The sequence below is a fragment of the Vombatus ursinus genome, unplaced genomic scaffold, assembly GCF_900497805.2.
Source record: "Vombatus ursinus unplaced genomic scaffold, bare-nosed wombat genome assembly UNPS02005659.1, whole genome shotgun sequence".
Classification (NCBI taxonomy): domain Eukaryota; kingdom Metazoa; phylum Chordata; class Mammalia; order Diprotodontia; family Vombatidae; genus Vombatus; species Vombatus ursinus.
In genome coordinates, this window is record NW_020945437.1 from 7,422,424 (window position 1) to 7,447,870 (window position 25,447).

At 35.4% G+C, this 25,447-nt stretch overlaps 1 protein-coding gene across 2 annotated transcripts in view; it reads right to left on the reverse strand.

The window, feature by feature from the left end:
* TMEM135 (transmembrane protein 135) overlaps positions 1-25,447 on the reverse strand; it is a 342,694-nt gene that overhangs the window by 195,606 nt on the left and 121,641 nt on the right. The window lies entirely within an intron of this gene.

A 25,447-nucleotide genomic window follows, 5' to 3' on the forward strand; every position in this document is an offset into this window, starting at 1 on the left:
AGAAGGAGAAGGAGAAGGAGAAGGAGAAGGAGAAGGAGAAGGAGAAGGAGAAGGAGAAGGAGAAGGAGAAGGAGAAGGAGAAGAAGAAGAAGAAGAAGAAGAAGTTGTTTTGCCCTAGAGAAGAGATGAGAAAATCAACCTTCTCCCTTCTTTGTAGAGACAAGGATTATGCAGGTGGAATACTGCAAATACCGTGAGACTCAGTTGTAGTGTTATTTAGTTTTGCTGAACTATTTTAACTTTTTTTTTTAAAGATTTGTTTATCCTTAACAGCTCTCTGTGGATGGGACATATATTCAGAAATGAAGATGATGTAAAAAAGAATCATCATCGTCAACAACTTACTCAGAAATATCATAATACATACACACATCACATCTTTAATATAACATAAGAATCAGAAACTCTGGGTTAGAATAATATCCCTGGTTCTAAGCACATCAATTGATTAAAAGTTAAAATTCTAAATGGCTCAACATATATCTTTTATTCTACTCTTATGGAGAAGATGGAAATATGCTGGCTAGATTACAGTACAATTCTGTAGATTTGGAACTGGTTTAAATGGCTAGACCAAAAATAGTCATTAATTATTCCATGTAAACTTGGAAGAAGGTCATTAGTGGTGTTTCCAACCATTCTTTGCTCTGTCCGCTATGATATCAATAACCTGAATTAATGCATAGATGGCATTTTTATTAAATTTATAGATGGCACAAAGCTGAGAGATATAGCTGTCACATTTTATGATAGTCAAGATCCAAAAGGCTTTGGATACACTAAAATGGTGGTACTAGCAAGACTATACTTATGCCTCTTAACTTTTAAGTCATGAACATGGGGCTCAAGAAATATGTATGCAAAGTATCAGATCATGGATACAGAGTTAGACAGAAGACCATCTTAAAGGAATCTTCAGTTTTAATGCTCTAAACATGCATTATGAAGACAATGATGAAGCAATCATTAATCTAATCTTAGGCTGTACTGAAAACCACAGTATTCAAGACTGTAGACCTCATAACACTCTTTCCTAGGTAGACCACATCTGGCATGCTGTATTCAGTTTCAGATTCCACATTTTGGGAAAGACATTGATAAACTGGAGAATATCCAGCAGAATCAAGCAGTCTGCTGAAGGTCTCAGAGATCATCTCATATAAATATTAAGTGAAAGAACTAGGAATATATAAACAGGAGAAAAGGCAACTTGGGTAGCATGCATGATGGCTACTCAAATAACTGAAAGAATGTCATGAGGAAAGGAAATTACATATATAGTACTTGGCCCCAGAGGACAGAAAAAGAAGCAATGGGTATAAGTAACAGAAAACCTCCTATCAGAACTGCCTAAATGTACAATGGAATGCTTCAGCAGGCAGTGGGACTCCCCTGAGTGGAGGTCATCAAACACTGGACAACGACTTATTAAGTTCATTGTACAGAGGAGTGTTATTCAGGTAAGGTTGAACTAAATGGTCTGTGGAGTCCCTTCTAACTCTAATTCTGTGATATTACTGGGGGGGGGGGGCTCAAAATGAATGAAATTTCAGCCTCAATATTTTTTGCAGAGGGAGCTAGCTAAGTGATATAGTGGATAAAGTGCTGGGCCTGACCTCAAGAAGACCTGAGTTTAAATGTGACCTCAGTTACTTACTAAATGTGTGACCCTGGACAAGTCACTTAACCTCTGTCTGCTTCAGTTTTTTTCAAATGTAAAATTGAGATAATAAAGCACTTACCTCCCAAACTTGTTGTGAGAATCAAATGAGATAATATTTGTAAAGCTCTTATCACAGTACCTGGCATATAATACACACTTAATAAATATTTGTTCTGCTTTCATGTATATCAGTATATCTGAAGGAACTGTAGAAATCACCTAATCTAAACCTCTAATTTCACAGATGAGGGAACTGAGATCCAAAGAAATTCTGTGATTTATCTGAGGTCACCCAAATTATTAGCAAAACAAAGATAAAAACAGGTCTCTGTAACCCCTCAGAGGAAATACTACTGCCTTTGTTAGGTACTTAAGGCTCTTCAAAACCTGGCTACTTTTCCAGAGTATTAAAGGCTACAACCTTTCCAAGAGTATTAATATGGGATGTAGAAAAGTCTCAGAGCAGTTTTTAAGACTTAATAGTCATTAAATAAATAATGGTTATTTAAATATGAATAATAATCACTTGATATTGCTCTTGATAATTAAATGATATTTGATTCAAAATTTCTTAAGCTTTAAGAGCTATTAAATAAATATTAAACATTAACATTTTAAAACTGCACTGAAACTTTTGGGACATGCTGTATTATTCCCCCTTCATGCATTCAGGTCTACCCACAGTTGGGAAACCTGAGGTATCAAGGCCATATGTGGCCTTCTAGGTCCTTAGGTGTGGCTTTTTGACTGAGTCCAAGTTTTACAGAACAAATCCTTTCATTAAGGGGATTTGTTCTGTGAAGTCTGGATTCAGTCAGTTTGGATTCAGTCAAAGGGCAGCACGTGAGGACCCAGAGGGTCACATGTGGCCTTGAGGCCGCAGGTTCTACCCTAATTGCAAAGGTGGTGCCCCAGGCCTGCAATAAACTCCCTTCTTCACCTCTGCCACAGCCTAGGTTCATTCAAGGCTCAACTGACATGTAATATCCTTTACTAGCAATTTCTAGATATCTCCAACTCTAACTTAGTGCCATCCCCCACCCCCGACAAAGATTTACCTTATTAGAGGAAGGTGTAGGAATTGAAAATGACTTTTTAGAGTCTTAATTGGTAGGTTATAACTGCCAACATGAAAACAAGGATGGTGGTGTCAGGCAACATTTTCACAAAAAAATTGATTCACCCATTGTAAGGGTATTGTGATGTTTAGTTCATGATGTTTCTGGCTTGTTCCTCCACCACAATTTTTTATTTCTGGTTTTCTACTTTTAAAAAGAAATCTCTTAAGAAATAATCTTATTTTGTCATTGTTGTTGCTGTCAACCCTAAAGGTGTCTTTCTCTTTCTAGTTTTATTTTCCCTTTTTTTTTCTGGGATAAATAAATTATTCTGTTACCTGTGAATTATCTGTGGCTTCATTGGTTGTTTTACCTGTTCACCTTTGTTGTACTTCTTTTGTTTGGGGTGTAAGAGAAGCAAAAAACTTACTTCAGGTCTAGTATTCTTTGTAGGAATGCTTCAAATATCTCTAGCTTTTTATTTTTTAACTGATCAATTACCTTTTCATTATGTTTAGACTCAGGCTTGCAGGATAGGTCACCTTGGGTTGCATGATGAGCTCCTTTGCTCTTGAGAACACATGATTTCATTCCTCCCTACGGTTTCTGGCAAATATAATATAGTTTTGTGATATTAGAATTTCCTTTTCTTTATATTTGAAAAGTCTCTTTTGGTTGCTAGCAAAATTTGTTGTTGTTAGAATTGTTCAATTTAACCACTATATGTCTTGGAGTTTGAAGCATCAATATCTTCCAATATCAATATCAGGTTTATCTGCTTCTGCTCAAAATCTTTAACCAAATATTCTTCCTCCTGACATCTCTGGTAATTTCAGTCATTTTTCTTCATATTCTGCTATCCCTCACTTTTCTGCTCCTTCTCTTTAGATGGCAGTCTCCCTAGGGGCTAGACCTCAAAGCTGTCTCATCCTCCTCCACACAAAGGGATTCATTTTTCACTGGCTTTGGTCTCTACCAAAGTGACTTAAGAGGGTACAAAAATGGTCACAGCTGGATACCAGGCTCCCTTCCTTCATGTCTGATGGAGCTTCCACATGTATGCACTTCTTTCAAGAAATTACTAAATGCCTGACTCTGTGCTACATGCAAAGGATAAGATATAATTACTCTAACTTCAATTGGTTTAATTATTCTAGGAAGAAACATATAAACAGAGAAGTAAATTTTAAAATACATGCAAAATAAATACAGTCATTACTTTGAGAATATCAGAAACTAAGGACATTAGTAGAGGTCTTGTGTAAGAGTTATTTAATCTGAGCCTTGTCTCTGAGTCTCTGGGCCTCCAAGTCTATTGATCTTTTTACTATTATACCACAGTGCCTTCTTTTCTGGACTCAAATTTCTCAACTGGATGCTGAAAGAATTGGACTATATGATTCACATCTATAAGATTAATACTGATATAGTACTTTGGGTTTTACAAAAGTGCTTTCCTGACAATAACCTTATAACATAAGTAATATGACCCTAATTCTTGAATGGGAAAATGGGGCTTGGAGAGGTTAATTGAATTATTCACTCACAGCACTATTAAGTGTCAAAGCCAATACTGAGACTCAGATTTCCCAACTCCAACCAAGTTCAGTAATCTTTCTATTTATACCATGCTGCCTCCCAAACCAGATGATCTCTAAAGTCTTTTCTAGCTCCAACAATCTATCATTCCATGATTAAGCCAGATGCTCAAATCATCTTCCTACCCCTCAGAACCTGAATTGCATGTTGTAGCTCCTTTGAGCACTTAAGATGTTTTATTATTTCTTCAAGAGTTATATATATATCTATATCTCATTTCCACTGTTAAGCTATAAATTCTCTAAGGACATACATACTGTGCATCTCATTTATCTTTTTACCTTCCTCAGTATTAGATGCTTAGTCAATACCAGAAGAATGAATGGAGTAAATTGACTGACTGAATGAACTAGGCATCTTACAACAAGGACTGCATGGCAATTAAATATTTTTTACAATGCTACAGATACTATTCTTAATAGAAGGTGAAACAGTCATCGAAAGAAGCCACCAATCACCTCCTGAAAGAGATCCCAAATTGAAAATGCCACAGAATTTTGTAGCCAAATTCCAAAATTACCAGGTCAAAGAGAAAATACTGTAAGCACCCAGAAAGAAACAATTTAAATATCATGGAAGTACAGTCAGGATTACACAGGACCTTGCAGCTTCTACATTAAAAGACTGGAGAGTGTGGAATACGATATTCCATTAGGCAAAGGAGCTTGGAATACAACCAGGAATCTGCTACCTAGTGAAACTGAGCATAATCTTTCAGGGGAGGAGATGGACATTCAATGCAATAGGGGACTTCCAAACCTTCCTGATGAAAAGACCAAAGCTCAACAGAAAATCTAATCTTCAAGTGGAAGACTCAAGAGAAGCATAAAAAGGTAAACAGGAAAGAAAAAAACAACATGTTATTAATAAGGGCAAACTCTTTACATTCCTACAAGGGAAGATGACATGTGTAACTCTTGAGAACTGTATCATTATTATGACATTTAAAAGGGGTATACATAGACAGAGGGTATGGGTATAAGTTGACTTTGATGTGATGATAAAAAATCTAATTAAGTGGTGAAAAGGGATTGTACTGGGAGAAGAGGAAAGGAGGAGGCAGACAAGGGTAAATTACATCACATGAAAAGGCATAAAAATCTATTACAGTAGAGGGAAAGAAGGGAGGGAGATGAGCATTGTTTGAACCTTACTCTCACTAGAGTTGGCTCAAAGAGGACATAACATAATCAGTTAGGTATAGAAATCTAACTTACCCTATGGGAAGTAGGAGGAGAAAGGGGAAAGAAAGGGGAGGGGTGGATAGAAGGGAGGGAAAAAGTAGTAGGGGTAAAGGGGAAGAAAAGGGAGGGGGCTGATAGAAGGGAGGGCAGCCTGAGGGAGGTGGTAGTCGAAAGCAAAACTCTAGTGAGGAGGGAAAGGGACAAAGAAGAGAGAAAAGCATAAACAGGCTAGAAGATAGGCTACAGAGAAAGACACAGATAATAATCATAACTGTGAATGTGAATGGGACGAACTCTTCCATAAAACAGAAGCAGATAGCAGAGTGGATTAAGAACCATAATTCTACAATATGCTGTTTATAAGAAACACATTTGAAGGAGAGGGATACACACAGAGTAAAGGTAAAAGGCTAGAGGAGAATATATTATGCTTCAGCTGAAGTAAAAAAAAAAAATAGGAGTAGCAATCCTGATCTCAGACAAAGCAAAAGTAGATCTAATTAAAAGAGATAAGGAAGGAAACTACATCCTATTAAAAGGTACCATAGACAACGAAGTAATATTATTACTAAACATATATGCGCCAAGTGGTATAGCATCCAAATTCTTAAAGGAGAAGTTAAGGGAGTTACAGGGATAAATAGACAACAAAATTATACCAGTGGGGGGACCTCAATCTCCCCATCTCAGCATCCCATTAGTTCTAATTCTTCTTCATATCATGCCTAATGGGAAAATATGTTTAATATGAATACATAAGTAGAGCCTATATCAAACTGCACACCATCTTGGGGAAGGGGAAGGAGGAGGAAGGGGAAAAAAATTTTAAACTCAAAATCTTATGGAAGTGAATGTTGAAAACTAAAAATTAATTAATTAATTTTTAAAAATCACCAACTTGACCACAGATCAATGAATTTTTTTGAACTCTGCAGCTCTCCAAAGATATCTACTATATCTAAAAGGTGTGATTTGATCTGAATTGCTGGAAAAAACACAATAAAATCACAGATCCTCAAAGTATGTAAGTGAATATGTGAATGCATTATGTATCTACCCCAGAACCTATCACAGTGCTCCATACATACTAGATGCGTAATAAATATTAGCATAATGTAAGAATGCTTTTTCAATAACTAAAATTCTCACTTCTTTACAAGAATGTACAAATTTCAAACCATGACTCAACAGGGCCAGAAATGCTACATCACAGGCAGTACTATATAATAACTCACTTGCTAGCAAACATACATCACCTCACACACTACAGAAACTGGTGACTGCTATGCATATTAATTAAGTGATGCTTTTATTGAGAATTTGGGGGTTTCCCAAAGCGTGAACAACTATGTTGTACTGTCTATTCCAACAGTATCTGACACAGGAAGTATATAATTTGTTAGCTAAAGCTGTTAGTTGTTAATAGTTAATGAAATCAACTTGTTTTACACAGTTAGCAAATGTCACGATCTCTTTTGGTTCAGCTTGCTTGAAATATGCATTACATATGGAAGCTGTGTATAAACTAGGCAGTGGTTTTAAAGATACAGAGAATGCTACCTCTGTTTAGAGATGTGGGTTAGTAAGTTATCCAAGAATTTAAACTGTAAGCAGATGGTTTGAATATGTGTTTCCAAATTGATAACAGTCATCTGGCTCCAAATGAAATGTGTTATGTTTTTATAAATCTATGTTCTGTCATGTTCTATTTGATGTGACATGACAGAGTAATATACTATGTTATGTTCTGGGTTACCTCTTTGAAAATAATGAAACTTAAAGGGGAAAAAAGGCAAAACATTTCCACCAGTGATGTCAGACACAAAGCCTAGCTTTACCAAAAAACAAAAAAAAAAAAAATATTGAATGTATAGCCAAAGTTCTAGAGCTCTTCTGTAGGTCTTGATACTAGCTAAATATTTAGCTTCAGAAAATCACTTCTTTATTCGGGGTGAGTTTATCTATCTGTAAAATATGGATCGTATCAGTCAGTTGTCTATCATTCATGGATATTGTGAGAATAATTTAGAATCTGCATGACTGATTTTGACATTACAAGAAGAAAAATATACCACTGAATGTAAATTCAAGTTACTGATAGCTTAAAACCAGACTGTATAACTAAAGAAAAGAAATGCCAACTTAAATCAGCATTCTATATATAAGGCCTTAAAAATCTATCTGTTCATGATAAATCTAAAGCAGAATCTGTCTCAACTGCATACTTATACACATGAAAAATACATCACTTACACTTAGGTGTAATTCACAGCAATAATTTTGCTTTTCTATGATTATTTGTGGACAATATTCAATTTTTTTTAAATCACCCTAAGGGTTTTAGTGCACAGAAATATGATCTCGCCTAAAAAATTCATTTTTTAAAAATAGAGGCAAGCCATAAAGCACCTGCTTATTTCTCTCATCTGTAAATCCTGGCTTTCACTTCAGAGTGCCATCTTTGACCCATAATAAAGGTAAATGTTTTATATTTTGAAAAAGAAATCCATTTGTTCCTAAAAAATTTACTCATATAAATTTAAATTATTTTTCACATACCATGATATCTAATTAAACAATATGAATATTTTTGTCTGTCCTTTTCTCAGTTGCATATGAAAATGACTGACACAAAGATGTTCATAAATATTAAATGTTAAATATATAAATATTCTGGAAATCCAAAATAATTAAAGAATCGAGCAACTTTTCAATGACATTACTGCACCATAGCTGTGCAAGACAGACAGTTTAATGCTATTTCCAACAGTCTTGCCAAATATATTTCACATAATATTATGACAATGAGATATTGGAATAGGTATCTCCTTTTAAAGGTAACTAATAAGTAATTCAAAAACATCTAAATATATAACAGATAATGTTTTAGTTTAATTCTATTTCTTTATTATAGAATTTATCTTTTTTCTCACCTTCTTCCCCTCTCCCCATCATCCTCCACCATGGAAAACAAAAACAAAAACAAAAACAAAACCTTTTCAACAAATAAACATAGGCAAAACAATTTTTTACATTGACCATGTCCAAAACTGAGGGTCTCATTCTACATAGTACTTGATTGCTTCTCTGACAGAACATGGCTAAAGTTTTTTGTCATTAGTCTTCTGGAACCATGAGTTATTAAGTCTTTCAAAATTATTCATTTCTACGATTCTAAGGTTATAATATATATGGTTCTACTTCTGCTCATTTCACTCTGCATCAGATCATAAAAGTGTCTTCAGGTTCCTCTGAAACTATCTCTTTCATCATTTCTTAAAGCACAATAGTATCCCAGTTTACAAGTCATTTACACTGTATTCAAAAATGTTCTGTGAGATAGCTAGTTTATTTATTATTATCTACATGACAGTTATCCCTTAGATATCACGACTTACCCCATCATGATTTCAATATATCATGGGTTGGCATAAGAAATTAAATGGGAATTTTGAGGGACCCATAGACTACACAACGAAGGCCAGCAGATGACACAAAAAAGTTCAGAAACTCAGAAATGTATAAAATACATGTATAGTAATTTTACTTAACATAGATCTACACAAAGCTTATGATCAAATACTTAACCCAAATTTTACAATAAGGTACTGTAAACACCCCGTCAAAGAAAAAGAAAAATTCGGACCTCTTCTCTGGTGCGAAGGTAGCACCAAAAATTTTACTTGGTTTTTTTCCAGATCACAGGGACACTGTAGCCCTAACCCCCATGATGTGGAAGGGATAACTGCATACTAAGAAGATAACTGACTTTCCTGAGGCTATATAACTAAAAGAAGAAGAATTGGAACCCAAGTCTCTTGACTCCAAGTTCAAAACTGTCAAGTACACCACTGTTGCCAGGAAAGAGGCCAAAGGACACAAGTAGTAAGATAGTTCTTACAATTCTACAAGCCTTTGACTTAACAGTAAGTCCTTTTAAAGTGTTGTTGTTGAGTCATTTCAGTCATGTCTGACTCCTCGTGACCCCTGTTTGGGATTTCCTTGGTAAATATACTGGAGTGGTTTGCCATTTGCTTTCTCCGGATCATTTTACAAATGAGGAAACTGAAGCAAAAAGGGTTAAATGACATGTCTAGGGTCACACAACTACTAAGCGTCAAAGTGTCACGAACTCATGAAGATGAGTCTTCCTGACTCTAGTCCCAGCACTCTATCCATTGTGCTACCTAGCTGCTATGTAATCATTATCTAATGATGAAAGCACTAACACTACTAGAGAAATAGAGCCGTGTCTTTATTGACATTCTCACTATAAATTAACACAGAAGACAAAAGGAAGTTACAGCTAAGCAGAAGGGCATATTCAGGAAGAAGACCCAGCCTTGACCAAATAACATCCCACCCACCATCCATCCCCTCACCATACCTCCACACACACAGAAGATATAAAAAAGCAAAGGAGAAGGCTTTCATTATGTGCTCAGTACACTACCAAGCACCTACTAGGAACTTAAAAAATATTATTTGGCGAGTGGGGAGCCAAGATGGCTGAGTAAAAGCAGTGACTTGTTTGAGCTCTCCCCCAAATCCCTCCAAACACCTGTAAAAAATGGCTCTAAACAAATTCTAAAGCAGGAGAACCCACAAAAAGACAGAGTGAAACAAATTTCCAGCCCAAGACAACCAGAATGGTTGATTGAAAAGGTCTATCACATCATGCTGGAAGAGGAATGCAGTTGGCTGCTTCATGAGCTTCCAGCCCACAGACTGAGGGGGGAATCAAATGGCTGATCAGAGGGGGATTGCAGGGATCTTTTTGCTGGTGCTGAGGCAGGATTCTCTTGCTTTGCCTATGCTTGGATCTGGGTCACAGTTCTGGGTGGCAGTCCTAGGGTAAGGAGGACTGCTGGCGTGGTGGAGCTTGTAGTGGCAGTGGAGAGGGAATTCTCTCCACAGCTCCAAGGCAGAGAAGAGTGCTTATGGTCACTCCTCGACCACAGCACAGGCCAGGAAAGGAGTAAACACCTTGCCCTTGTTGGTACCACCTTGGAAGAACTGAAAATTTACAGGTCCGTAGAAGTATCTCTGAAAACAGCTGCACAAAACCCCTGAAGCTTAGGAAAGCACATTCTCCACACTGGAAGCAGACTCCTACCTTAACAAAGAGTTTAATAGTCAAGTAATTGGTTGGGAACGTGAGCAAACTGTGCAAAAAAAAAAAAAAAAAAACTCAGACTACAGAATGTTACTTTGGTGACAAAGAAGATCAAAACATACAACCAGAAGAAGACAACAAAGTCAAAGTTCCTTCATCCAAAGCCTCCAAGAAAAATATGAATTGGTCCCAAGTCATGGAAGAGCTCAAAAAGGATTTTGAGAAGCAAGTAAGAGAAGTAGAGGAAAAACTGAGAAAAGAGAGTGATGCAAGAAAATAATGAAAAACAAGTCAATAGCTTGCTGAAGGACACCCAAAAAATACTGAAAAAAATAACACCTTAAAAAATAGCCTAGAGGGCAGCTAGATGGTGCAGTAGATAGAGCACCGGCCCTCAATTCAGGAGGGCCTGAGTTCAAATCCAGCCTCAGACCCAAAACACTTACTAGCTATATGACCCTGGGCAAGTCACTTAACCCCACTGCCTAGCCAAAAAAAAAAAAAAAAAAAAAAAAACCTAACCCAAATGGCAAAAGAGGTCCAAAAAACCAATGAGGAGAAGAATGACTTAAAAAGCAGAATTGGTCAAATGGAAAAGGAGATCCAAAATCTCACCAAAGAAAAAAATTCCTTCAAAATTAGAGTGGAGCAATTGGAAACTAGTGACTATGAGAAATTAAGACATTGTAAAACAAAACCAAAAGAATGAAAAAATAGAAAACAATATGAAATATCTCACTGTAAAAATAACTGATCTGGAAAATGGATCTAGGAGAGATAATTTAAAAATTATTGGACTATCTGAAAGCCATGGTCAAAAAAAAAAGAGCCTAGACATCATCTTTCAAGAAATTATCAAGGAAAACTGCCTTGATATTCTAGAACCAGAGGGTAAAACAGAAATTCAAAGAATCCACCAATCACCTCCTGAAAGAGATCCCCAAAGGAAAACTCCTAGGAATATCGTAGCCAAATTCCAGAGTTCCCAGGTCCAGGAGAAAATATTGCAAGCAGCCAGAAAGAAACAATTCAAGTATTGTGGAAACACAATCAGGATAACATAAGATTTAACAGCTTCTACATTAAGAGACCAGAGGGCTTGGAATAGAATATTCCAGAGGGCAAAGGAGATAGGATTACAACCAAGAATCACCTACCCAGCAAAACTGAATATAGTCCTTCAGGGAAAAAATGGACATTCGGTGAAATAGAGGACTTTCAAGCATTCTTGATGAAAAGACCAGAGCTGAATAGAAAATCTGACTTTCAAATACAAGACTCAAGAGAAACACGAAGAGGTAAACAGGAAAGACAAATCATAAGAGACTTATTAAGGCTGAACTGTTTACATTCCTGCATGGAAAGATGATATTCGTAACTCATGAGACATTTGTTAGCATTAGAATAGTTGGAGGGAAAAAATTATATGTATGTATATTTAGACAGATAGATAAATACAGGGCACAGGGTGAGTTGAAGATAAAGGGGTGATATCTGGAGAATAAAATTAAAGGATGAAAGAGGATTATACTGGGAGAAGGAGAAAGGGAGAGGTAGAATGGGGTAAATTATCTCACATAAAACAGACAAGAAAAGGCTTTTACAGTAGAGGGGAAGTGGGGGAGGGTGAGAGGGAATGAGAATTTTACTCTCAATAGATTTGGCTTAGCGAGGGAATAACATACACACTCAATTGGGTATGGAAATCTATCTTATCCTATAGGAAAATAGGGGGAAGGGGGAACAAGAGAGCAGGGGGATGATAAAGGGGAGGGCAGACTGGGGGAGGGGTAATCAGAAGCAAACACTTCTAAGGAGGGACAAGGTCAAAAGAAAGAATAGAATAAATGGGGAGCAGGATAGGATGAAGGGAAAAATACTTGGTTTTTCACAACATGACTACTATGGAAGTGTTTTGCATGACTACACATGTATAACCTGTATCAAGTTGCTTGCCTTCTCAATGAGGATGGGTGGGGAGGGAAGAAGGGAGAAAATTTGGAACCCAAAGTTTTAAAAACAAAGGTTAAAAATTGTTTTCACATCCAACTGAGAAATAAGATGTACAGGCAATGGGGTATAGAAATCTATCCTGCCCTACAGGAAAACTGAAGAGAAGGGGATAAGAGAAAGGGGGCAGGGGGCATGGAGAGAGAGACATAGAAGGGAGGGCAGATTAGGGGAAGAGGTATTCAGAATGCACGCCATCTTGGGGTGGGGGGAAGGATGAGATGGGGAGAAAATCTGGAACTCAAAATCTTGTGGAAGTGAATGTTGAAAACTAAAAATTAATTAATAAAATCTGAAAAAAAAACAAAGAATAAACAATATCTCAGGTTTAAAAAAAAGGGAAAAAAAACAAAAAATAATATTATTTGACAAACTGTCAACTTTTCTAGAGTATACCACATCTTCAGAATGATGCAGCTAAGAGACACAGAGAATATCAAATAATATTTTGGCTACTAATTGATTTCTTTAAAAAAATTATTTAGTTGAAAAACAAATATTCAAGCATTTATAATATATACCAGCCAGACATGTTAAAATTACATAAAATACTATTTTAGAATTTATCCTGAAAATGTTTATAAAACAAAAAAGCTATCTAGTCAAAGACTTTTCACAGCAGCCTTATATATTGACTGCATAAAAACAGCTGCAACCTAAATGTCCAACAATTGCAAATGGTTAAATCAATTGTGGTACATTGATTTAATGGAATATCATGGTGTAATGAGGACTGACAAGAATGAGGAATCCAAAGAAATATGAAAGCCCTTTATGAAATAATGCAAAGTGAAAAAGCAAAACTCAAAGCAAAACATAACTACAGCTAAATAGCCTCACCTCTGCCTTTTACAATCTCCAGTTTCCTTCAAAGAGAAGATCATGTCCCCTCCTCCATGTGTTCTTTCTTGCTTCCCTAACCTGCTAGTAAACTCTCCTCAAAACTACCGTGTATTTATTCTGTATATAAGGCAGTGTGACATAGTGAAGAGAGACCTAGGAAAAAAGCCAAAAGACTTGGGTCCAAGTTCTGATTGTGACTGTGTGGCTAAACCTAAGCAAGTCACATAATAAGTCACAGTCCTTAGGAAATTCTCCTAGACTCTAGAAGAAGGTGCTGTAGGAAGGTGATGACCTGCACTGGGAGAGAGGTTTGTCACCCAGAAGGTCCTTATACTAATGAAATCACTGGTTCAATCCCTAACCCCATTCCTATACTGCAAAACACAACATACAAGTGAGTGGGAAGCTCATTTAATCCATTTGTGTGTATGTGTGCATATGTATTCTGTATAGAGCTGTCATGGAAAAATACTGCAAATGGACAATGAAGTAGCCTAAAACTGAACAGGAGGAAAAGATATGACTGAATAACATTAGGGAAGGAACAAAGGGGACAGAAGGAAAGGGGAAGAGGAGATATATATATATCTATATATATCTATATAGATATAGATAGATATATAGATAGATATATAGATATATATAGATATAGTGTTTATATAGCACCTACTATGTGCCAGGCACCATGCTAAGCATTTTACAAATACTGTCTCATTTAACTTTCACAACAACCCTGCAACGTGGGTGCTTTCATTATCGTTATTTTCAGTTGAGGAAACTAAGGCAAACAGAGGTTAAGTGACTTGCTCAGAGTCACATAGCTAGTGTCAGAGATCAAATTAGAACTGTGGTCTTCTGACTCCAGGCCTACCAGTCTATTCACTGTGCCCCCTCGCTAACTAAGGAAGCAGCACATTTAATGATATTAAAATTCTAAGCATCTAGGCGGCATAGTACATTGACTGCTATGCTTAGAATTAAGAAAATTTGAATTCAAATTGTACTTCAGATATTTACCTCTCTGAGCCTCAGATTTCTCATCCAGACAATGGAGAAAATAACAGCACCCACCTCCAGGGTTTCTGTGATTGTCAAATGAGAAAATATGCAAAGCACTTTTAAAAACCTTATAGCACTATATAAATCCTAGCTCTCATTCACCTGCCATAAAATATTTTTTTTTTTGGGGAGAGGCAGTTGGGGTTAAGTGACTTCCCCGCGGTCATACAGCTAGTGCGTATCGTGTGTCTGAGGCCAGATTTGAACTCAGGTCCTCCTGATTCCGGGACCAGTGCTCTATCTAATGAGCCACCTAACTGCCCCAAAATCTATCTTTTTAAAATCAAAATTTTCTTGATGATGTTACATGGCTGTGAGTCATGAGATATCAAGATCGTACAACAATCAACAATGCAGGTGATTCTAAGACAAATGGAGAGACATACAATAGGTGTATTTAAACTGTATTACCAACAATAATTTGCACACTTGAAATAATGTAGAAATCATCATCAACATGCATGACCAAAAAAGCAAGCAAATAGTTATATATTAATATTTATATATTAATTTAATATTTATATATTAATATAAGGGATAACTGCTGTTCCACTCACAAATCATTTGAGATGACCAAAAAAGAGAATTTAGCTTAGTGGGTAACTCCTCTACATAGAATTTATGGAAAGACACAGAAAAACATGATAAGAAAAGGCAGTGAGAGTTTTTGATCTGAACCAAAAGAGACTTATCTATATATGCATACAAACACAGATACAGAGAGATGAGACCAGGGTACACCTGTTAAAATTATCAATTACTTGGTTATCTGCTCTCCGTTTGCTGGTTTGCCTTAAACTTCTGTAATTCTCTGGCTCATTTCAATGATAGTTCAACTTTAGTTTCTTTCTTCCTCTTGCATTCTTGTGTGACTGACTGGGATTCATTTATTCTTTGATTCTTTGGTTTGCTGAAACCTTATATCATTCCACAGCTACTGTATTATCTTGATCATATTCAATACCTACTCTTCAAAACCTAGCTGCCTATTATCTAGGCAGACAATCACTAAGGTAACAACCCTGTTCTCCTCCTTAAGTCTAGTGAATACATTATACTCCACCAGGAATTTCTCTCCTTAGCTATTAAAAACTCTCAAGATTTAATAGTTCTTATACTACAACATCTGATTTCTGATTGTATATGTGGAATGACAGTTTGGCTCTAATGGTAAAAAAAAAAAATATGGCTCTGTGAAATTTAATATAACACTTCTGTCACAAAGAATTCTCTTACCACCTATGTTTGCTTAATGGGATTTACTTATACAAAATCATTCATTTAAAATATTTTTGTCTATTTTGTCTATATTTGTCTATTTCTAATCTAAACTACTCCACCATTCCCATATACTCCCATATGTGTATGTGTATGTATGTGTGTACATATGCACATGCATACATATACACATACACCTAAACATGCATATATGCACATGTGTGTGTACCTCTCTCTACGTGTGTGTATGGCCTAGTCAAACAAAAAAATTATCTAAGGGTATGCAGTCAGGGATGTTAAACCAGCTATACTATACCGAATAAAAATTTTCCTTCCTCTACATTTTACACACTTACATGTAGTAATTTTCATTCTCCATAAATATTTTAAAGTTACATAAAATTTAACCCAATTGCTCTTATTTGATATAAGCAAAAAAAGAAAAGAAATAAAATGTATAAATAACTGCTAGAAAAATTGAATGTAACACAAATTCTTTTAGATTTTCTCACTACATATTAATGTGAATGTTGTTCCAGCATGACTTAACAATTCTTGTTCAAAATTAAGTAGTTTTGATCCTCAAATAACCGTCAATATTCAACTTAAATATAACTAAATGTGATATGCACAAGTAAACACTGAACTAATTAGAGACTGACAAACATCTTATCAAAAGAATCTTTCAGTCTTTTTCAGACAAGAGTCTAGACAGAAAGAGAGAATTTCACACATAGCTAGTATTTTGTATTTCTGTTTCTGGTTACAACAGGAAATTATAGAATGATTACACAGCAATCTTATGTTTAAAATTATAAAAATCAGCTCTACTTTACTTACCTTACTCTAGATTTAGGTAATCATATTCACAACTAAAAACAGGAACATAATGGTAATTACTGGTAAGAATATTTGGTTTTATTATTGGCAATAAATTCAGATTATTACTCATACTTAGAAACTAACCTATAGAATGATTCCTTTCTCTTACAGTGATACTTCATATTTGAAACATTCAAAAAATATAAAAGATATAAGCCACTGAATAAAAATAAGAACAAATACTCTGTATTTGTCAACACTATGTATTGAGCTGAACCCATTGAAAGAATAGACCCATAAGAGAGAACTCACATCAGAGTTCACTACAATAGACTTTTCTGTTCTTTAGGTAGAAACTTTGCACCATTATTTATCATTTCCTTAATGGTTTTGGATTTTGGATGTTTAGAGCTTGTGCAGAACAGTTTCCTAAAAATGTCTCTTTGATTAATTTTGTGGTTATTTTATTAATTAAAGTATAAAGAATAAGATGTCAAATCATAAGAATAGATTATTTTTATCATCTAAGTCAGAGTAACCTGGTGTCCATAAACTCGTTTTTTAAAAAATATTTTGATAGGGGCAGCTAGGTAGCACAATGGATAGAGCACTGGCCTGGATTCAGGAAGACCTGAGTTCAAATGTGGCCTCAGACACATAACACTTACTAGCTGTGTGACCCTGGGCAAGTCACTTAACCCCATTGCCTAGCCCTCCCCCAAAAAAAGTTTTGATAAATACATTCCAATAAAATTTATTTACCTTGTAATCCTAAACATTTTATTTTATCCATTTAAAAACTTTACTCTTAAAAATGGGTCCTCATAGCTCATAGGCTTAACCAGACTGCCAAAGAGGTCCATGACACAAAAAAGGTTAAGAATCTCTGGTCTAAATTGTCTTTTTCTCACCCCATTATTTCATTCCTTCGAAAAGGTGACATGAAATAATGACATAAACTAGTTGTCTATGTTCTTTTTAATTACATTTCTAAATCCTAATCAGTAAGTTAAAAAAAATGATTTTTAAATTGGAAATTAAAATAATCTGCTCTTTAAATACTTTAAGATGATTCGCAGGAACTATAGCTATTAAGCTCAATTCTCTCCGTGCTAATGATACTTCATGATTATAAGTGAAGCATCCATCTTAAAAAAATATGGCCAGTCCTCAATTATCCAGGATAATAATAGTCAAGGAAAGCATGTTATACATAATTAAAATTCATTGGTTATGCAAATTCTAATTATAATAAATAATTTCCATATACCCACCTACCCATCTACTCTTCCCTATAACCCAAAAGTCGCTACCAAATAGCAATTATGCCTGATTCATAGCATAGATATTATTTAAAATTAAGTAAACTCAGTCATCCAAATACTAACTCTGAAAGCCACGACAGAAACATGGGATGTAATTATGCATTACTTTAATTGAACTTTCTGCATAGGATTACTGATAATTTGGGGGAAAAAATAACTCTTCACTTCATACAATTATCCCTATTAGCTACTATCCTGTATCTATCCTCCACCTTTGTAGCTAAATTCCTTGAAAAAGATATCTATAAATTTGTACTCTCTTCTACTACCTCTGCAATTTGGATCCAACCTCATCATTTTAACCAATTTTTAATCAACTACACTAATTTGATTGGCATAGCATTAAAAGTATAAATTAGCTTTGGTAGTAGCATAATTTTTATGAAATTAGCAAGGTCCATCCATAAACACTGAATACTTCTCTAACTATTTAAGTTGTTTTTTATTTCTTTAAGAAATACCTTGCAACTGAATGTATACAAGCCTTCACTTCTATATATTTGTATTCTGAATCAGTTATAGTCTCTTTTGTTTCTTTTCTGAGGTTTGCCACAGTGGATTCAAGTTTTTCTATTCTGCCATTTATTTCTGCTGTGCAGGCCATAAATTCTACCTTTATAATCCTCTCTTTTAAGCCATCAGGAACATCCTGCTGTGAGTGGTTCTATGTTCTCTTGGGAATACACAGGGCCCTTTGCCTCACCAGGTGTTGATTCATTCTTTGTCTTCCAATATTTATTTATAGAAGCTTGAACTCTTTTCCTGATATGAAGACCTATTACAATCTGTTTTTAATATCTTCCTTACTGGTTTATCTGCCTATTCTCAAGGTTTTAACCGAGTTTTCTTCCTCCTAAGGACTTTGGTTATTGTTATTATTGCTCAGTTGTTTCAATCGTGTCCAACTCTTTGCGACCCATTTGAGGTTTCCTTAGCAAAAATACTGGAGTGGTTTGCCATTTTCTTCTCCAGCTAATTTTACAGATGAGGAAACTTAGGCAAACAGAGTTAAGTGGCTTGTTCAGGGTCACACAGCTAGTAAGTGTCTGGGGCCACATTTGAACTCAGGAAGACGAGTCTTCCTGACTCCAGGCCCAGTGTTCTATCTATTGTGCTGCACAGCTGCCCAAGAGATTTGGTAGTCTTTTTTGTCCCCTTATTTTCCCCTATTTCTCACCTTCTGATTCTTCCCCCTTTAATAGTATTTCCCCTGGGGCCTGGATGTCCAAATATCTCAGCCTTCCCTCATTCATCAACAGCTTCAAGTCTCAACTCTAAGAGAATTCTGGGTAGACAGAACTGGCCCCAACAAGATGCTATATTCTTTGTCTCAGGTTTAGTGGAATACCAACAGCTATACACATCTCCTGCCTCTTTTTTCTGTTCCTCCATTTTTGGCCAAGATGGCTGGACAGAGTGCTAACAGGATGACAACAAAGCATATGCAAATTTCTGCAATTTAGATCTACACAGCCCTGGGAGGGAGAAGAGTCATAATATAGAATTGAATTCTTTTCAAGACCATGAGTTAGCTTGTGCATTTCTGATGCTGAAATGAGTTGGGTGGTGAAAGAAAAGGTTCTGAGTGAGCACATAAGAGGTTAAGGAATCTCTGTGGTTAGTTTATATGGTTTTTACCTTGTTTGGGTATTTGTTGATCTATAACAGGGAGGCAGTTGAAGTTACTTCATCACTTGAACCTAATTTGTATATTTGAAATGTCTTAGAGATAGTGAGATTAGGGAAAATGTGTAGCTCTCCATCTTATTGGACATGACACTGCATACAGCCATCTATTTCCCACCAAGTAGCACTCCTTTGGACTTCTCCATCATGCCTCTAATACCCTCAGCATCCCGCAAGATCACATCATCCCTTGGTACTCACACCTCATCAATATCCTCTGCAATATCCTCTTCCCCTGAGAATCCTCCTTCTCTGAGCTTTTCCTAAAACCTCCATTTAAAGACGGTACCCAAGCTAGTCATCTCCTCATTTCTCACCCTCTGCATTCCTTTTGATTCTACCTTCCCCTCCCCCTGCCCTATTCAGTTTTTTTTTAAAGTGTCATTTTCCCCTATTAGATTGTCACCTCCTTGAAGGCACACTTTCTTTTTTGCATTTTGTATCCTCAGCACTTAACAGAGTGCCAGGTACACAGATGTTTAAAAAATGCTGACTGACTGATTAGTCTCTCTACCTCAATTCTCTTCCCATTCCAATGCATCCTTCACTCATCTCCCAAAGTGATTTTCCTAAACCATGGATCTACGTAATTTCCTGACTCAATAAACTCCAACTGATCCCTATTGTCTCCGAGATCAATATAAAGTCACCTGTTTAGCATTTACACCTTACTCCACTCTCTGCATTCTACAATTAATAACAACTGGACTTCTTGCTTATTCTTTACACATAATACTCCCTTCTCCTAACTATGTCTTTATATTGGCTGGCTGCCATACCTAGAATGCTCACTCTCCTCCTATGCACTCCTTTGGCTTTTCTGGCTTCCTCTGAGACTTCACTTAAATCCTAACTCCTAAAAAAAGTCTTTCCTGCCTCCCCATCCCTACTCTATTAATGCTTTCTCCTTTCAGGTTACCTTTATATACTCTGTACATCTTTTGTATATACCTAAATATGTACATATTATTTTCTCCATCAAAATGTATGTTCCTTGAGAGCAGGGAATGTGTTTCGAGTTTGTTGGTCTGTTTTTGTTTTTGGCTTTCTTTGTGTCCCCAGAACTTAGTGTAGGGCCTGGCATAAGATAAACATATAACAAATACTTGTTGACCCACCAACTGAATTCACTGAACAAAATACTTCACTCCCATTCCATGCTGTCAGCCACACAGCTAATACTGTAATGTATCAAGATCTGAAGCCTGGTCTCCCTGATTCCAAGCTTAACTTAACTCTGTTATCTGTACCAGATAAATGATAAATTGAAAAATATGAATAAGAGTTTCTGACCTAAAGGCATAAAAAAGGCCCCATTTATAAAGTATCAAATTAAAATATATACTGTGTAACTATGAATTACATGTAACATTGCAGGTAATTTCACTTTTAAAAGTCAGCTATTTTCCCTCAGAGGTTTTAATTATCTTTTTTAGAATCTTCACCAAATTATTATCTGAAGCAATATAACCCAAATGTGAAATAAAAATTCTGATTAATAGAATATAGATCCTGTACTACAACCAAAAATATATTTACCTATTCTTAAAAGCAATAAAGGATGAGTTAGTTCTGTTTGTTTAATTAGAGAATGTGTAATCCCGTTTCACCTTTTTTTCTGAATTAATCTACCCACCATAATGTCTGATGAGGCAACATTTTAAGACTTCTGCCAGTATTAAATTAGACAATGGGTAGTATGAAGGTCTTGTAATATGTACAAATTAATTTTTACCCTTTTGGTTCTGATTTCTGTAAGATGTTTGTGGAGCTTAAAAACTATGGTTTACCAGGCAAGGCCTATAATCCCTCTTATATGTACTATTTTCTGTCTTAAGACCTTAGAAACTAACAAAAGGATTTTCTGAAGAAGAAAATCAAGAACCCCAAAATAAGTTTCTACCACAGTTAGAACTAGTTTTACATTTAGTCAGAGGAGTTACCTGCCTACATCATATATTTTATAGGCTACAGAAACATTCCCTCTTATCCCCACATCCCCCTCCCACCCACCAATATCTGCCCCATTGCCTTAGAGCCCACAATTTCACTATTATATTTTAACTCTTTGGAGTCCTGAAGGCTTTAAGCAGTATCACCCTGAGATATTTAAACTAACACTTTACAGACAGTCATTTGACAAAAGGTATCAAGTGGAAGAGCTAGAAAAACAGGAAAGAGATATTCAAAAGAAAGGTAGGAGGACAATGACTTCAGTATTACTGGCTTTTTAAAAAACAGATTCTTTCTCCAAAGATCTAATATAACAATGTGGAAGTGAGTATTTCCAAAATCTGTAGATGGCTATTTAGGCTTACTTATTTTAATAATTTTCACAGAATCCTCAACAAAATCTGGATCATTCCAAATTACCCTAGGGTATCACACATTTTGAACTCTACCAATGACTAAAGATGGGAAACAGGTCTAGGGACTAAAAAGGGGGGCTGTATAAAAGTTAAAGGTGACATTCCTGGTTGTGGAATGCCAGTGCCACAAAACCTGGAGGCCATGAATCTTGATTAGTCTCCAGAAGTACCAGCTTATGGAGACTGTGTGGCTGGTACCCATGGAGCCAGTAACTTTGGATGAATGAAAGCTTTAGTGTTTTATATTAATTGAAGTTAGGACATTTCAGAATCTGGCACTTCTTACTGGTTAGTTTTCACTAATTGAACACAATGCTAAACATTATCCTCTGACACCAAACTAAAAATTTTAACAGCCTTATAAACAGTACCTCAATATTGACTTCTTTGTCTTATTTGACTCAAAATGAACCAGCTTGCCTCATTACTGATTTTTTTTGCAAATTAAGCAAGAGTTGGAAGGTATCCAAAACTGTTCAAGGAGTGTCCTTTAACTAGGCTGCAACTGTTAGTAAATATATTGTAAATGAAATTGTACTCTTTTTTGGCCTACAATTGTATTTGTATTCTTAAGAAGTAAGTTAAGAGATTTTATTCCTAATCTGTTCCCTAAATTCCACAATTTCACACCATTTCCTAGACTAGTTTACCTCTGCTGCTAACTTTTATTTGCATCATAAATTACTCTAATACATTTTAGTACCCAAACATAAATTTTATAAACAACACATACAGTATATACACCTAATTTAGTAACTAAAACCACCTCCCCTTCAAATGAAATACTTTCTATTTCTGCCAATAATTAATACCTGATTTAAATATAACTAAATGTTATACAATATATAATGTTATATAAAATGTTATATAATATATATAACATATAACTAAAATGTTATATAATCACTGCATAGGCATGTTTGTTTGTTTTAATTTTTAATTTAGTAATGCCCAAATTTGAAACTATTAATTGTATCTAAAAGAAAAGATATAAAAAGCAATGTTCACCTTGAGATCTATGATAAATTTATGAGGCTCCTTAACTTGAAAGTAAATATATATATTTCTAAGAAATGGAACGAGAAAGACAAGTGTCTTTCCATACAGGACTACAAACAATTTCTCTTTCCAAACTTCTTTTAGCAAGGGTGAAAAAAAGGGAAAAAGTGAAAAAAATTATGTTAAATTTTACCCAGAGAAGCAAAACCACAAAGTTATTTATTAGTCATAGATAATATTTTAAAATAATATTATCTTATATACCGCAAACTATAAAGTGATTTCTTATTTAACCAGCCAAAGAACTCTATGGCTAGATTTATTATTCCCATGTTACAGACAAGGAAACTGAGACTCAATGAAATTAGCTACCTGCTCAGGATCAGAAGACTAGTAAGTACAAGAGGTAAAACTCAAACTGCAATTTTCTGTCTCTAATAAACAACTCTATTTTTAAAGGAATACATCTAACAGGGAATGAGTAAACAAAGGGGAAATAAGGAATGAATGAAATATGTCATCATATATATATATTTGCACATCACAGTCACAGTCCAAGAAACTAAAGATTGAAACATATTTGGACAAAACAATGACAAAAACCATTCTTTTTAATTTATCCCTACATGATTCTGTAGAGATTTATATCTGTAAAAGTTCAGTAATGCTTATTTGGGAGGATTTATAGAATATTAAAATATTATTAAAATAACATCAAATAAAAATTGTTCTCATTTCTTTTCCTAATATAAAGAGAATAAAATGGGAGTGTATGGAGATGGGAAAACAATGGCATGTGCCTTGTCTGTAAAGTATGGTCAATATGCTCAAAAAGTTAATTTTAAAAAAATTTTAAGTTAACTAATATATCTGTAACAATGTATTTTGAAAATAAAAAATTATCAGAAACTACTATGTATAATTAAACTTTATAAAAACTGATAATTTTAAGGAAATGAATGACTAATTATATACAAATATAAAAAATATCCAAATTAACAATATTAGTAATAGAGATCTTAATCCATTCTCAGAGGAGGGGGAAAAAGACAAAAAACCTTTGATTCAAATAAATTTAAAAGTGAATTCTAACAAATATTTAAAGCACAAGTTAAACATCTATAAAAATTATTGTCAATGACTGAGAAACAAGGTATTCTACCAATATATAATGAAATAAATATAGTCTTGATATCCAAACCAAATTGGAATATGGAATGAATCCAATGGGAGAGATCCCACTGCATCTCTTCTTTCCTTCAATATTGTCCCTTTCCCCTTCTTGACCGGACACCCCATCTGAAAGGAGTCCCTCCATCCTCCCTTTCCCTCTTCACCCCCCAAAGGAGCCCCAGAGCAATCCTCTACTGAACTGCAGGACGGTCATAACTACTCATACCACTGGATTAGCAGGGAGTCACCCAACTACAATATTTCCTATAAGATGGAGGACCAGGACTTACTATCTGCCCTGTTACAGAACACTAAGAATAGTCATTCCTCTCTAGGTTGCACTCATTACCACAGGACTTTATCTATCATGCCACAGAAACCTCTTCACCATGGAGGCTCACTCCAGCCTGGATACTTCTCATATTGGAAGTTCCCTCCAGGTCCCTCCCCAGAACTTCAAATTTAAGGCCCAGATCAGCCATGTTTTCTTTCCTCTCCAGACTATACTGCTAATTCCATGTTGCTGACCACTACCACACACACTCCCCACCACCACCACACCACCATCCCTACAATTCCCTTTGATGAAATGTGTTCTCCTATTAGAATGCTAGTACCATAAGGACAGGGGCTATTTTTCTTCTTCTCTCTGTATTCTCAAAACTTAAACAGTCCCTGGCACATAATAAGTGCTTACTACCCCCTCACCACTATGCCCTTTGCTCCACCAGACCTAACCATCCACGGGTCACAGGCCTTTTTGGACTATCCTGCTTTACCATCTACTATGCAGCTTCATTCTAAGGAACTTTGGGTTTTACTATCTGCCTGTACCCTAAAGATTACCAGGCTCTTCCATCAACCCTGAAGCTAAAACCTCTTATATGTATTATATCCTCCAATTAGAATATTAATTCCTTGACAGCAGGGACTGTCTTACTTTTCAATTTGTATCCCCAACACTAGTACAGTATTTGCTACATATTAAGTGTTTGATAAATGGTTTTTTATTCATTGATTGAAAATAGGAAGGAATTTTAGCACAGAAAATTATAGACCAATAGAACTATAGACCAATCTCATAAATAAATATTAATTTAAAAAATTCTTGCAAAAAGAAAATAATATTGGATAATCATTCATATTGATCAAGGTAGATTCATAAGAAGGATACAAGGAATGTTTCAACATTAGGATAAAAACCATAAGAATATATTAAAAAGAGCCTATTGCCCCCCCAAAAAAGTATTTATGGGGTTTTTTAATGCCACAGCAATAGAAAGGTTCTTCTCTAATGTGATAAAAAGTATATTATCTAAAATT